Raw genomic sequence first — 14,983 nt, forward strand, 5'->3', positions numbered from 1 at the left:
AGAAGAAAAAGGAAGGAAAGAATATTACAAGATAATATTATTGATAGATATCCAAAAATCCTCAACAATGCTGGCAAGTTGAAATTATTAGCACAGTAACAAGATCATAAACCTTGATCAAATGGGATTTATCCCTGAGATCCAAGGATGGTTCATCATTTGTAAATCAATAAATGTGGTACATTGCATTAACAAAATGAAGGTTAAAAATCATACGGTCATCTCAGTAGATGCAAGGCATATGACAAAATTCAACACTTGTTCTTCATAAAAACTCTCAGCAAGTTTGGTATAGAAGGGATATAATTTGACATAGTAACGACCATATACTAAAAGTCCATAACTAACATCATACTCAATAGGGAAAAGCAGATGATTTTGCCTCTGAGATCATAAACAGAATAAGGATACCCACACTTGCCACTCCTATTCAGCATAGTACTCAAAGTCCTAGGCAAAGTAATTAGACAAGAAAAATAAATAGTTATCTACATTGGAAATTAAGATGCCAAATTATCAGTTTGCAGATGACATGGTTTTATATATATAGAAAATCTTAAAGACTACTCTAGGAAATTGTTATAACTAATAAACAAGTTCCACAAATTTGTAGGATACAGAATCAACATACAAAAATCAGTCATATTGCTTTGCACTAACAACAAATTTCCAAAAAACAAATTAAGAAGACAGCCCCATTTACAGCAGCATCAAAAGCGTAAAATATTTAATAATAAATTAACTGAGGAAGTGAGATATCTGTACATTGGAAATTACAAACCATTGATGAAGAACTTTGAAGAAGACACAGATAAATGGAAAGACATCTCATGTTTATGGACTGAAAATATTAATATTGCTACAATATCCATACTATTGAAAGGAATCTTATAGATTATTCAGTTCCTATCAAAATTCCAATAGCATTCTTCAAAGAAATAGAAAAACAATCTTAAAATTCATATGGAACCACAAAAGACCCTGAATAGCTATAGCAATCTTGAGAAAGAACAGAGCTAGACACATCACATTTCTTGATTTCAAATTATATTACAAAGTGGATTATAATCCATACAGAATTATACTAGCATAAAAATAGACATAGACCTATGGAACAAAATGGAGACCTTAGAAAAAAAATCACAAATAAATAGCCAATTGATTTTTCACAAGAGCTCCATAAATACAAAATGGGAAAGTATAGTCTTTTCAATAACTTTTATTGAGAAAACGGGACATTAACATGCAAAAGAATGAAAGTGGGCCCATATCTACCACACACAAAAACAACTCCAGTGGATTAAAGACTTAAACGTTTAAGACCTGAAACTGTGAAACTTTTAGAAGAAAACAGAGAAACAGCTCCTTGACATCGGTCTTGGCAATTTTTTTGGATATAACACTAAATCCCACCAATAAAAGCAAAAATAAAATGGGCTTACACCAAACCAAAAAATTTCTGCACAGCAAAGGAAACTATCAACAAAATAAAAGGCAACCTATGTAATGGGAAAACATATTTGCAAACCATATTACCTTATAATAGGTTAATATCTAATATATATGAAAATCATACATCTTTGGGGAAAAAAAAATCCAGACTGAAAAATGGGTAAAGAATCTGAATAAACATGTTAAAAAAAAAAACAAAAACAGACATGCAAATGGCCAACAAGTGTAGGGAAAGATTTTCAATGTCACTAACCACCAGAGAAATACAATTTGAAAGTACAATGAAATATTACCTCACACCTTTTGGAATGGCCACTATTAACAACAACAACAAAAAAAATTGTAAGTATTGGTGAGGATGTGAAGAAAAGGGAACCCTGGTATACTGTTGGAGGAAATGTAAATCATTGCAACCATTATGGAAAAACAATACAGAAGTTTATAAACATAAATATGGTCCTAAAATTTAACTTTTGGGCATTTATGCAAAAGAACTGAAATCAGAATCTTGAAGAGATTCTTGATCTTCAAGAGAATCTTGAAGAGCACTCCCGTGTTCATTGCAGCATTATTCATAACAGCCAAGATATCAAAACAATTTAATTTAAGCCAAGGCATGGAAACAACCTATGAATGAAGAGAAAAAATGTAATCTTTAATCCATCTTTTAATTGATATACATGGAGATATAGATTGTTTATATTTACATGGATTTAAATTTATATATTTATATGGAATATGTATTATAAAAGGAAATCTGGAAAAAAAAAAAAAAAAAAGGAAATCTGTCATTTGCAACAATGTGGATGGACCTGGAGGACATCATAAGTGAAATAAGCCACACCCAAAAAGACAACATCATGATAAGTGAAATAAGCCACACCCAAAAAGACAAATGATATTACTTATATGTAGAGTCTAAAGTAGTCAAACTCAGAAACTGAGAGTAGATTGTGGTTCTTAGGGGCAATGGGAGGAGAAAATGAGATGACTGTCAAAAGGCACAGTGTTGGGACGCCTGGGTGTCTCAGTGGGTAAGCCTCTGCCTTTGCCTCAGGTCATGATCTTGGGGTCCTGGGATCGAGCCCCGCATCAGGCTCTCTGCTCAGCAGGGAGACTGCTTCCCTCTCTCTCTCTCTCTCTGCCTGCCTCTCTGCCTACTTGTGATCTGTCTGTCAAATAAATAAATAAAATCTTAAAAAAAAAAAAGGCACAGTGTTTCAGTTATTCAAGATAAATAAATTTTGGAGATCTATTATATAGTTTGCCTATAACTGACAATACTGTATTTTTTTGCTGAAGAAAGAGTAGAAGCTACAACGTATTCTTCACACACACACACACACACACACACACACACACCCATACAGGCACAGATAATAAAAATAAGGGGAAAGGAGGAAAGTTTGGGGGAGTGGATATGTCCATGGTCTTATGGTGGTGATAGTTTCTTAGATGTACATTTATGCCTAAACACACCGAGTTATATACATTAAATATGAACATCTTCCTACATGTCAAGTATACCTTAATAAGGTTGTAAAAAAATGAAAGCAAAAATCTTGGCGTATTTCACTCATTTAGAAATGCCTGGGTAGAAAATGGCTACATAAAAAAGCTCTGCTCACTAGAGGTCTATCAAAAGTTCTAACACTTTTGCTGTCCATGTTTCTGGCTTTTTTTCCTCAGGAGTCGTCTAGTAGAATAGATGAAGAAAAAGGAAATCCCACCAAGAAAAAGTTTTCAACAAATTCATCTACAATTCAATTGATAGAAACATCAGATCAGTTAAATTCAATCTGTATGCATTTTGTATTCAATATGTGCAAGGCACAATGCTATTTTTTCTTATTAATAAGGTTCAATACATTTTCTTATTTCACTAACTCATAGGATCAACCAAATATAGACTGTTGGAACTGTGAAAAATAGTAGGCTGCCAGACTGACTTAATCCAGAAAGGTCATTTATTTGTTACTCTCTATGAAAATGTTCAGACTATTTTGCATACCAAATAGCTCTGAATTGGAAAGATTTATTAATTCCACAGAAACAGGGTTAAAATGTGAACATATTACAAATTGAAGCTCACCATCATTTTCTATGAAGGTATATAGTTAGAGTATCTGTAGTTTGCAAATTAAGCACTGGTCTGAAGGCTTGAGACTTTTTCATTAAAAGAAAATTTATGTAAAAAGAGCCCTAATCTCACTCTCCTAACTTTTTTTACACTTTTGGATACAAAACCATAAATAAGCTTCATCTTAGGAGTTGAAATAATAGTGTATATGCTATTAACAATATTTCTATTTGTCTTGAATATCTGCTCACAATCCGTCCAAATGGTAGCAGCCAGCCACATGTGGATATTGATTGGAAAAGTGGTTAGTCCAAATTGAAATACGTTGTAAATGTAAAATTTGCAACAGATTTCAAAGACTTAGTGGCAAACAAACAAACCTTCAAATGTGGCAAACAAAGAATGGGAAAACTCTCATTGATAAGGCTTTTATATTAATTATAGATTGAAATAATATTCTGGATATTTTGGTTAAATAAAATATATTACCGAAATTAATTTTACCTTTCTTTTTACTTTTATAAGGTGACTACTAGAAAAATTTTAAAGTACATCTGTAGTTCACATAATATTTTATTTGAATAGCACTGGATGATGTAATATTTGTGTTTTGCTTTTAATGCTCAAGTAATATTCCTATATATTAAGTCATGGCAGAATTATGCATTTAGTCATTCTAACATTCTGGCTGCTTCCAGCAAGTTTTTCCAATCTTGGTAATGCCACAATAAACAACTTAAGTGTTTATAGCCTTCAATTTCTTTTAAATTATTAAATGAGAATAGAATGTGTGTGTGTGTGTATATCTATAGATCTATATATCTATAGGATATAGGATATATATAGAAATATATCCAGCTAAATGCCACTGTTATAGGTCTTATTACATGTAAGTATAATGAACTTTATGAGAGGGTTATATACATTTGTAGTGTTAATGGTACTAAATTAGTACATGAGGTTTACTGAAACCATTCTAGAATTAGTTGTTATATGCTTAAAAATTGCTACTTTAATGAATATAAAATTCATTCTCAAGGTTACTTTACTTTATATTTTTAGTTTTTACAAAAAATGATTATATATTTATATTTATTAATGCATTTTCTTCAAATTAGCTCTTCTTATTCTTTGCCTATTTATTTGAAATTTTATATAAATCTGACTTGTGTAAATGTGAAGGAAATGCTTCCATTTATTATTTTTTATTTTTTTAAATATTTTATTTATTTGACAGAGAGAAATCACAACTAGGCAGAAGGGCAGGCAGAGAGAGAGGAGGAAGCAGGCCCTCCACCGAGCAGAGAGCCCCACGTGGGGCTCGATCCCGGGACTCTGGGATCATGACCTGAGCCGAAGGCAGAGGCTTTAACCCACTGAGCCACCCAGGCACCCCGAAATGCTTCCATTTAAATAGAAGTTGTAAGGATATGGATGAGATTTGACAATTTATGCCTACTCTATTCCAACTACTGTTGAGTAATTTTACATATTTACTTTGCATTTAATCTTCATGCTTATCTCAGACAAAGGTATTTAATCCCATTCAAGTAACTGAAATAAAGAGGTTTCATAAGTTTACTGAGAATCACAATCTATTACAAGAAAAGTCCCAAGCAGATCATCTTTAAAGCCTGTATTCTTTCTACCATAAAACTTTTACATTTGATGTAATTGAACATTTGATGTAACTATTTTCTACTTTTTGCTGCCATTTTGTTATTTTCAAATAAATGAAATTTCTCTTATACTTGTGGTAATATTTTTGAGGAACTTTCCAATGTGGTAAAAGGTTTGGGGAAAAATTCTTGAAAAAGCATAAGATAGAGGTAAAAACTAGATTTTGAAAAAAGACTATGAGAAAAAACAAGTTACAATTAAATTTGGAAAAATTCTATTATGTAGGCATTTTTAGAAAGATTATATTGCATTCATTTAGCAAATATTAACTGGATATAGGAGTAATCCAGGTGCTGGAGAGATGAGGCAGAGTGCCTCCTTACCCAAGTGATTTATTCAACTGACAAAGAACTATATAATAAGAGGAAAACACATGCTGCCTAAATGTCACAGGATGATTCTCTCTCTCTCTCTCTCTCTCTCTCTCTCTGCCACACACACACACACACACACACACACACACACACATGCACGATACATAATCTCAGTAGATGAGGAGAAATTTATTTAAGAACCAAGGTAGAAAAAGATATTTCAGGTAAAGGAACTACATGAACAAATACATAAAGGACTAGACATATTTGAAAAATGCTGAATATCTCAGTTTTATTGATGCTTAGATTACTGGGTTAGATGGGAAGGGATGTGTTAGATAGATCTTAATTACCATTTATTGAACACCCCCTGTGTTCCCAACACTGTGATCGTGTTTTGCATATATTTTCTCTAATTCTCACATTTTTTATTATTACATTTAAAGATGGAGATTCTGTACTTCAAAGAAATAAATACCTTAAGTTTACACACAACTATTTAATAGTGCGTGAGGTGCTAACCAAGTCTGTCTACAGAGGATTCTACTTTTTAAATATGACTCTAGTTTATGAGAGGGACTTTTAGATATTATGATGTATTTGGGGGACAAATTACATTTAAATTAAGATTAATATTTTAAGAAGACAAAGCAAATTAATGATGCTGTTTGTGGCCTGAAGACTTGGGTAGTACAGGGCCATTTAGAAGCGGAAATGATTTCCCAACTGTGGGAAATCTGACCAGAATCAATGAGGATCCCAACCAAGACAATGAATGTAAGAATGGAAAGGGCGGGGGGGAGGTTTCAAATCTCTGTAGAGTTGGAATGAATAATACTCGGAGACTACCTAGAGGAGAATTTTTTTTAATTGGCTTAAACAAAGCCAATTAAATAACATATAGTGCATTATTACTTCAGAGGTAGAGGTTAGTGTTCACTAGTTCACACCCAGTGTTCACTACATCCTGTGCCCTCTTTAATGTCTATCCCGCAGTCATCCTACCCCTCCACCTCCTCCCTCTATCCCTTCCCATCCCCCCCAAAATAATAAATAAGTTAGTAAAGGTCAAATGTCACAGAGAAATTAAGCAGACTAGTGATAATAAAGAAGCTATGGAATTTAACAATTAAATCATAACTTTGATCATCTTGAGGAAAGTTTATTATGTCAAATGTCTGCATGGATAAAATTCATATTTAAGTTATTTCTACCTAAAATAATAATAATAGTAATAACATTACTTGCATGCTATTTTACAATTTGCAAATATAGCTATTGATACACTCTTTTTTAAAAAAGATTTTATTTATTTATTTGACAGAGAGATAGAGAGAGAGCACAAGTAGGTAGAGAGGCAGGCAGAGGGAGAGAGAGAAGCAGACTCTCTGTTGAGCAGGTAGCCTGATGCAGGGCTCGATCCCAGGACCCTGGAATCATGACCTGAGCAGAAGGCAGCTGCTTAACCAACTGAGCCACCCAGGAGCCCCTCTACTGATATACTCTTGTTTGAAGAATAATCATTGTATTCGTGGGAATACAATCTTGGGAAAATTTCAGGCAGATTGAAGGGCAGTTAGAGAAAAATCTAAGCCTCAAAACCAGGTTCTCTAACTTCAGACCTGACACTCTTTCAGATTCATCTGAAAAAAGAGTCCCTCTTTTAATTCAACTGAACCCCCGGTTATTTTGGACAGCAAGTGAGATGCTGATGTTCAGCAGAATAAACTCAGTATTTGACATCTGGGATTGAATAAATCCTGGACCTGCCACACATAAGCTGTGTGAGCCTCGTTGCCTCGTCTGAACCAGAGGATAATAATACCCTTCCTTGAGTATGGCTGTGAAAATTAAACTTGAACATGTGATAAGGAACTGTCACTAAATAAACATTTTCCTCTTTAAGTTCTGTAAAATAAATGCTGTATTCATTCTTATTTTAAAATATGGCAGTTATTATTAACATCTTAGATTAGTTAACCAAGTGAAATAAATATTGCTAAAACACTGAGATTTTTTTTTTTTTAATAATCAAAGAAATGTTCACAATCAGAAAAATATCTTGTTATCTGGTCTCTGTAATTGTGCAATAGGTAATCATGTATAGAACTGGGTATTTCAAAATTTTAAATCTCATTTTTAAGATAATTTGAAATAAGTTGCTGCCGTTGCTAAGTATTCAATAAGTTGCTAAAGCTTTCAACATTTTTTCCCATTACAAGTACATTTTGCAGGAAAACTTGTAAGCATTTTCCTATAGATGGAAACGATTATATTTTCATTTTCAGTATTTTGTATAGAAGAAACCATTTATGAAGCAATGATTTTATAGGAATATTTAGAACTTTTAGTTACGGTGTTGACTAGTAGAAATGGAAAGAACTAAAATCAATGATTATATTCCGGCTTTGCTCCCAAATAGTTGTGTGACTTCTGAAAAATTACCAAGTTTTCTTTCACAGGTTTTCTCAGATGAAAATAATAACTAAAATGTACTAAATATAATGTTCTAAGCATATTAATTTACGTGTACTAAATCACTTAAAGCTCTGAAGAGATATGTGAGGCAGCATTTTCTGTATGTGAAAACTGAAATACATAGAAGCTTTGTTTAATTCACAGTGCCAATAAATACTAGGCCAGCATGAATATCCAGGAATTCTGACATCGGAGTTTATGCCTGTGACCATTGCTGTATTACCCTCTGGAATAACTAAAGCCATAGAATTCTAGGCTCTAGAAGAGCATCTAGAGATCATTATCAGTTACTTTTATAATTTTTTACACAAGATATTGATACATGGAGAAGTTACATGATGTGTCAGATTAGATCACAGTTAGATCTGGACCGATAGCCCATCTCCCCCAACTTTCTAAATACCTGTTTTACTATATACTTCCTTGATCCCTCTCCTCTGAGGATAAAATGATAATTTTCTAGAACCAGTTTAGTATGGGTTAATCTTATAATTGTGGCTAAGTGGCACAGATTATTATTATTTTTAAATATTTTATTTATTTATCTGTCAAGAGAAAGAGCGCATGGGGGAGCAGCAGGCAGAGGGAGAAGCAGGTTCCCCACTGAGCAGAGAGCCTGATGCAGAACTCAATCCAATGACCCCAGGAACATGACCTGAGCCAAAGGAGATGCTTAACCTACTGAGCCACCTAGGTGTCCCTGCACAAATTATTATTAATAATTATTGTGTACTTTGACATATTGTGTCAAATATTGTGTACTTTGACAGTGAAGTATCATGGAATGGGTCTCAGACATTTCTGGTCCAAAATTGTTCCGGTTATCTTACTAGTTCAGTTCTTCATGGATTTTTGTCAGATTTTGAAGTTCAATCAGGTAGTCAACAAGAAACTATTCTTATGTGCTCCTCTAGATTTCCTGGTCACCCCTGCAATTATGTGACTGCTGATATAATACACACAGAAGAGCTATAAAAAAAAAAAAAGAGAGAGCTATAAAACACACACTGTTCTCACCATTTAGAATACCCCACCAAGACTTATGGTCCACTCTTCTGCCGTATCGGTAGCCTTGGAAGCCATGTTCTTTCAAGAGCATGGCTAAAAGATGGAAACAGGTTAAATCCATGAGGCAATGCTCAGAGGAGAGACACCCACCATAGATACTTGCCATGACAGATAAACCTCAGTGAGAATAAACATTTAAAGTATTAAGCCATTCGTATATTGAGTTTTATTTGATTCTTCAGCGTACTCTTACCTATCCTAAGCAATACATATATTGGTTTTGGAAATGGAACATGGCAATGGTGAAAATTCTACAATTTGTCATAATTAGCTTAGCAAATGAATCACAGGGAGAGAGAGAGAGAGATGGTAACTTGAAAATCTGTCCATATCTTCCCCAATGCTCTCTAAGGTCAGACTTCTAAATTCTAACATTTCTACCATTTCCACTACAGGAAGTTATGGTGGAGTTTTCACTTAGATAGATAATTAAATTCTGAAAAGTATTTGTAAATCCCTATAAAATGGAGATTAGAAAAGTTACTTCTCAAGGTTGAGAAGGATAAATGACAGAGAGTGTTTGAAAGCACTTCACACTAGTTAATATTTAGATGGTCCTGAAGAGCACTAATGAAAGTAGAGAGAAAATGCTGAGAAGGAAACTGTGAGATGAAATATACTTTACTCTGGAAAATATAAGATACTCCTAACATATATTCAAGTTTCAGTAATATGAAATCAGCTAATGGAATCAGTATTTCTAATTATAATTTTAACTGCAATTTCTATAATTAAGATGAAAAAGTAAAGTTTTAGAAACCTATCATGCACTTAATTGCTCACTCGTAACAGATACATAATAAAATATATTGTTATGTATGTTCAAAAAACATATTTTGGAAACCACAAGATCTAAATTCAAATTAGTTTACTGCCTAAATTATACTCAGTAATTTAACCATATTAACCTTCAATATTTCATCTAGACAATGCAGATTAAAAAATCACTCAAATTATTACTTAATATTTTTAAAAACATATTAATTACTTAGTTTATTTTCTGGATCAATAAAAGTGATAAAGTATCTGTAGCTATTGCATTACTGCAACAAAAACTTCTATAATGATCATTATCACCATCTTTATACATGCTCAATATCTCTCACCAAAAATAACAGCCCTCAGATATGGACTCAACAGGATCCTTACCTTAAATTTAAAACAATGGAGTTACCACAAAGACGTGTAATACTGAAATATTTCTCTCACAATTATAAATCACTCCATTTTTCAGTGGGATAGTTCACTTATCTGAAAAGGATTTCAGAAATTTAAATGATTGTATTTCTTCTTTAAAGATTTTATTTATTAATTTGAGAAAGTGCATGAGAGAGCCAGCAGGAGCAGGGGGAAGAGGGAAGGGCAGAGGGAAAGAGAAGCTGACTTCCCGCTGAACAGGAAGACCAAAATGGGGCTCAGTCCCAGTACCAGGAGATCATGACCTGAGACAAAGTCAGATGCTTAACCTGAGCCACCCAGGCACCCCTAAAGGATTTTTTTTTTAAAGATTTTATTTATTTATTTGAGAGACAGAGATTACAAGTAGGCAGAGAGGCAGGCAGAGAGAGAGAGAGGAGGAAGCTGGCTCCCTCCTGAGCAGAGAGCCCATTGCAGGGCTTGATCCCAGGACCCCGGGATCATGACCTGAGCCAAAGGCAGAGGCTTTAACCCACTGAGCCACCCAGGCGCCCCCCACCCCAAAGGATTTTAAAAGGGCTTTAAAAATGATTTTAAAAATCTGGTGTATTAAAAAAAAATCAGTTGTGTCATTATTTTCATTCGACATTACTACGAAGAGTAGACTGTTTATCTTAAAAGGTGAATGTAATTTTCATAATTAAACAAAAGAACCTCATCTTTAATATCCAATGGAATCTCAGATAGCATTATCCATCAGTCATTACCTGCATTTTTCTGCCTTCTTCAATTAAAATTTTACATTTTTAAATGTGAAATCTTTGTGACATTCAATAAGGTTGCAGTTTCGTTCTGTATTTAGTCTTGGCAGATTGTCACCTATTTTCCTGAATGAGCTTTCATTAATTTGAAGCAAGAGGTTGGTAATCTGTTAGTTTTTTCACAATGCAGCTGAAAACCCTTTTGGCTCAATTTGTGACACCTTTCACAGGATTTTTCCTTTGGAGGCCTCTCAAAATTCCTAACTGGCCTCATTATTTCATTTAAAAGTTTTGTGGGGTATTTTTAAAAGCACTCAGAAACCTCATGAGTTGATAGAGGGTAATCTCATAATACCTAAGCAGTACTAGACAGCAGGGAAAGAATGCTGGGCAGGGAGCACTTTGCAACAGACTGAATAGTGAGTTTCCACAGTTCCTTTTCTACTCAGAAGAACTTCTGAATGACCTGAATATAAGCCCCCGCCTCCTGACTTCATGACACACAGTTTATAGTGGATCAAACCAAATTTTTTTAGGGCATATATCTATGTGTATGAATAGTAAATTTTCCATATTTTCTCAAAAGTGAGTAGATTTGTCCATATTTTAAATGTAAAAATAGTTGTGAGGAAAAAGAAAACATTCCTCTTAGACATTAGATTTTTAATCATATGAATGCATAATTAGTCAGAGCAAAGGTATACAAGCCATAAAAAGCAGAAAGGATCTGAGGTTGCAAGACCTGATTCTATCTTGACCAAATACATTAAAATATATGGAGAAAACATGTGGTTTTAAGAAGGAAAATAAGCTAGACATGAAATAAATCTAAAATCATTGAGCACTTATTACATTCTAGGAAGTATTCTAAATTCTTTGGGCTTTGGGAAAGATTAGCTTTCATTTAATCGTCACAGGAAAATGTTATTCTTACTATGTCGGTGGTGGACCAGGTTATGTGAATCTGTTGTCATTAGACATTCTTTTTTTCTAGTGCAATCCATTTGTTCAGAATCCATACTTTCCAGGCAGTTACTAATTCAGTTTTCCTACTTATAAGGATATAGCTCAGCATGTTGAAATAAGTATTTTGATAGGTTTGATAATTATTTCCCATTATAAATTTATAAAGTACCATTTTGAATTCATACACAATTGCTTATAATAAGAAAATTTTCATCCAAAAGTAACAGAATATCAGATCAACAGTGGTTTACAACATAGGAGTTAATTTTTCTCTCATAACCAGAAAAATGAAGATAGCCAGCTGCTGCTGTTAGTTTCAGGCTTGCAAATGCTAGGACCTGACTCTCAGAGATTAATTTAGTCTTCTCATGATCACAAGATTTTTAACCTCAGCTCAAGGAATCATGTCAGTATTCAAAGCAATAATTAAGATGAAGGGTAGATGTCCCTAATATTTGGATATTTTAAAAGGGAAGAGAAAGCTTTCCTAGACATTCCTTAGCAGACATTGGCCAGAACTCTTTAACATGTCCACCCCTACCAATAAAAAGATTGGAAAAATGAAGGTTTATATTTTTCACCTTATATAAGGTATATAGCAGTGAAGAGAAAATAGAAGCTAGTTTGAAAATGGTGTGTTATCCAGCAGAGTAACACTCATAAAAGAAAGACTGCCTCTGGGGTTATTGACACATTTGGATTCTGAGTCTGTAAGCTGAATAGCCAGGCTCCATGGATGATAGATGCAACAAGGTGAAGGAAAGTATCAGTGAAAGACAGCAAGGCCACTTTCTTCTGGCATTACCTCTACAATATATATCATCCATTTGAAATTTCTAAAATTAGATTTGAAAATTTCCAAGTAACCAATTGGCAACACAATAAAGAAATCTGTCTTATATTTCCATCTGTCTTATAAATAACATTATAATGTTCTACCACATTCATTTCTCCATATCCATGTGTCTGTGATCTCAGAGTGGTTTCCTAAGAATAGAACACACCAAAACTCTTGTCAAGTCCAGTACTCATAAGGCACCATGATCAATGAGGACTTTATTTACACAAACATTTGTGAGTCCCGTGGGAAAGGCAGTAGGTCCTACAGTTGATGAATCACACCAACAGAACTGCAGGAAAAAAACAATGACTCTCAATTACTGTGGCAGAAAAAGACTGGGAAAGAAACCCCACTTGAGATAGAGACCCCAGATGCATGGTCTGACAATGTTGGTGGGTGCCAGGGAGAACAAATGATTCTGAGAGTAGAAGTGGGTAAGCATAAAATCTGTGGTCTGACATATTCAGTTTCCTAGAAACTAGGGAATTTTGATGAACTTAAAGAACCAATGAAATGAAAATGCTCCGTGAATCAATACCATTCTGTTCTTCTTCATTCTATTTGCAAACCAGGGTTTTCAAGTTACTAGAAAATAGTAGTTATTTAATAAATATTTAATATGTGTACACACACACACACACACACACACACACACACACACACCAGTTCTCTTAAAGTTCAAAGAAGCCCATTGGGTGGTCTCTTGAACGGGAGAATGATTAACTTTCTACAGTCCTGAGACATGCTCAGGGAAGGACAGTGAAAGATGTGCTAGGGTACTGTCAACGTGAGCAACAGTTAGACTGAGGGTAAAGGCTTTCAGTCTACTGGGTAGCTTTTAGGACCTGCAGAGGAGAGGAAGACAAGGTATTTGTAGCATAGTGGTTAAGAACAGAGACTTTGGATATAAATATGATTAGTTTTAATCCAGGTTCTTCCAATACTTTGGGATCTTGGTCAAGTAATCTTGTCATGGACATAGAGAGGCTCTGCCCAAATACACTGTCAAGGAGGGATTTGCTGCCCGGATATAAGAAGTACTGTTGGCAGAAAGTCTGTAGCTGTTAGCACTTAAAGGATGTTTGAGCTGCAGACCCACTTCTCGCAAGGTCACACCTTTCCTGGAGGCCACATGAATTAACTGTTGGAGGCAGGGTGATAAACATGGAGCCATTTTACCTTTATCCCAACCTGGACAATTCTGAACAAGGTCAGTTTTAGCTCTAGAGATCCCTGTGAGGTCTGCTGAGACTGTCCAACCTGCATCAAAGCTGAACCTCTTTTTCTGCCTGATGTTTCTTCTTTTTTCTCCCTTTCAAAAATGTCAATTTCAGGAACCATTTCTAATATACACCCTGCACCCTAAACTTTGTCTCAGAGTCTGCTTCCTGGAAATCTTAACCTATAATATATCTTACCCAGGGATGCTTAGTTCTTCTTATTTGAAAAATGAAGATTGGTAACAAAACGAATCTCCTTTTTTAGGGCCTTGTATTTTCTTAATAACAAAATATAAGGTCTCCATGAAAGAGACCTCCAAACTAGTTAAGTTTGAGAAAGTGTGGAAAATAAATTACATAAATTAAAGTTAGTCTAATATCACATGAGTAAATTGCTCAATGTTTAACTTGACATAGATGACATAGTGATATATCAAATGCATGTGTTTATTTTGCTTTAATAATTTTTTTCAGGATTATATTACAATGATATAAATTATTGCTAAATTTTTCTTTCAGAATTACATTTTTTAGGTGAAAATGGTCTCTTTATTGCAGTATTTTCCAGTAACTACTTTATTATAGGACCCCTGTTTACCATCTTTTTAAAATTTCAGTACATAATATACTGCAAATGTTTAATAAGAACACATTCTCCTTTTTAAACATTCTATGAAATAATTTTAGATGTTTGTGATTTACACAATATTTCTATTTGTTGAAAGAGACACATAGGTCTTTGAGATAATTTAAAAGAGTGGTATTCCAGACTCTGGGAAGCAAACTGCAATTACTACCAGTGTTACTACAATTCTTTTTATCAAGTATCACCATAAGTAGACAAATTTAAAGGTAAATTCATCAGTGAGTTAATGTAACTATCATCAAGAACAAAGACTACCTTTAGCGCATTTAAAAACCTCATTCCCTGAGCTAAGGAGACATATAAAGAAAGTGAATTATATTAATAGATTCAGAATATATAG

The sequence above is a fragment of the Meles meles genome, chromosome 4, assembly GCF_922984935.1.
Source record: "Meles meles chromosome 4, mMelMel3.1 paternal haplotype, whole genome shotgun sequence".
Lineage (NCBI taxonomy): Eukaryota > Metazoa > Chordata > Mammalia > Carnivora > Mustelidae > Meles > Meles meles.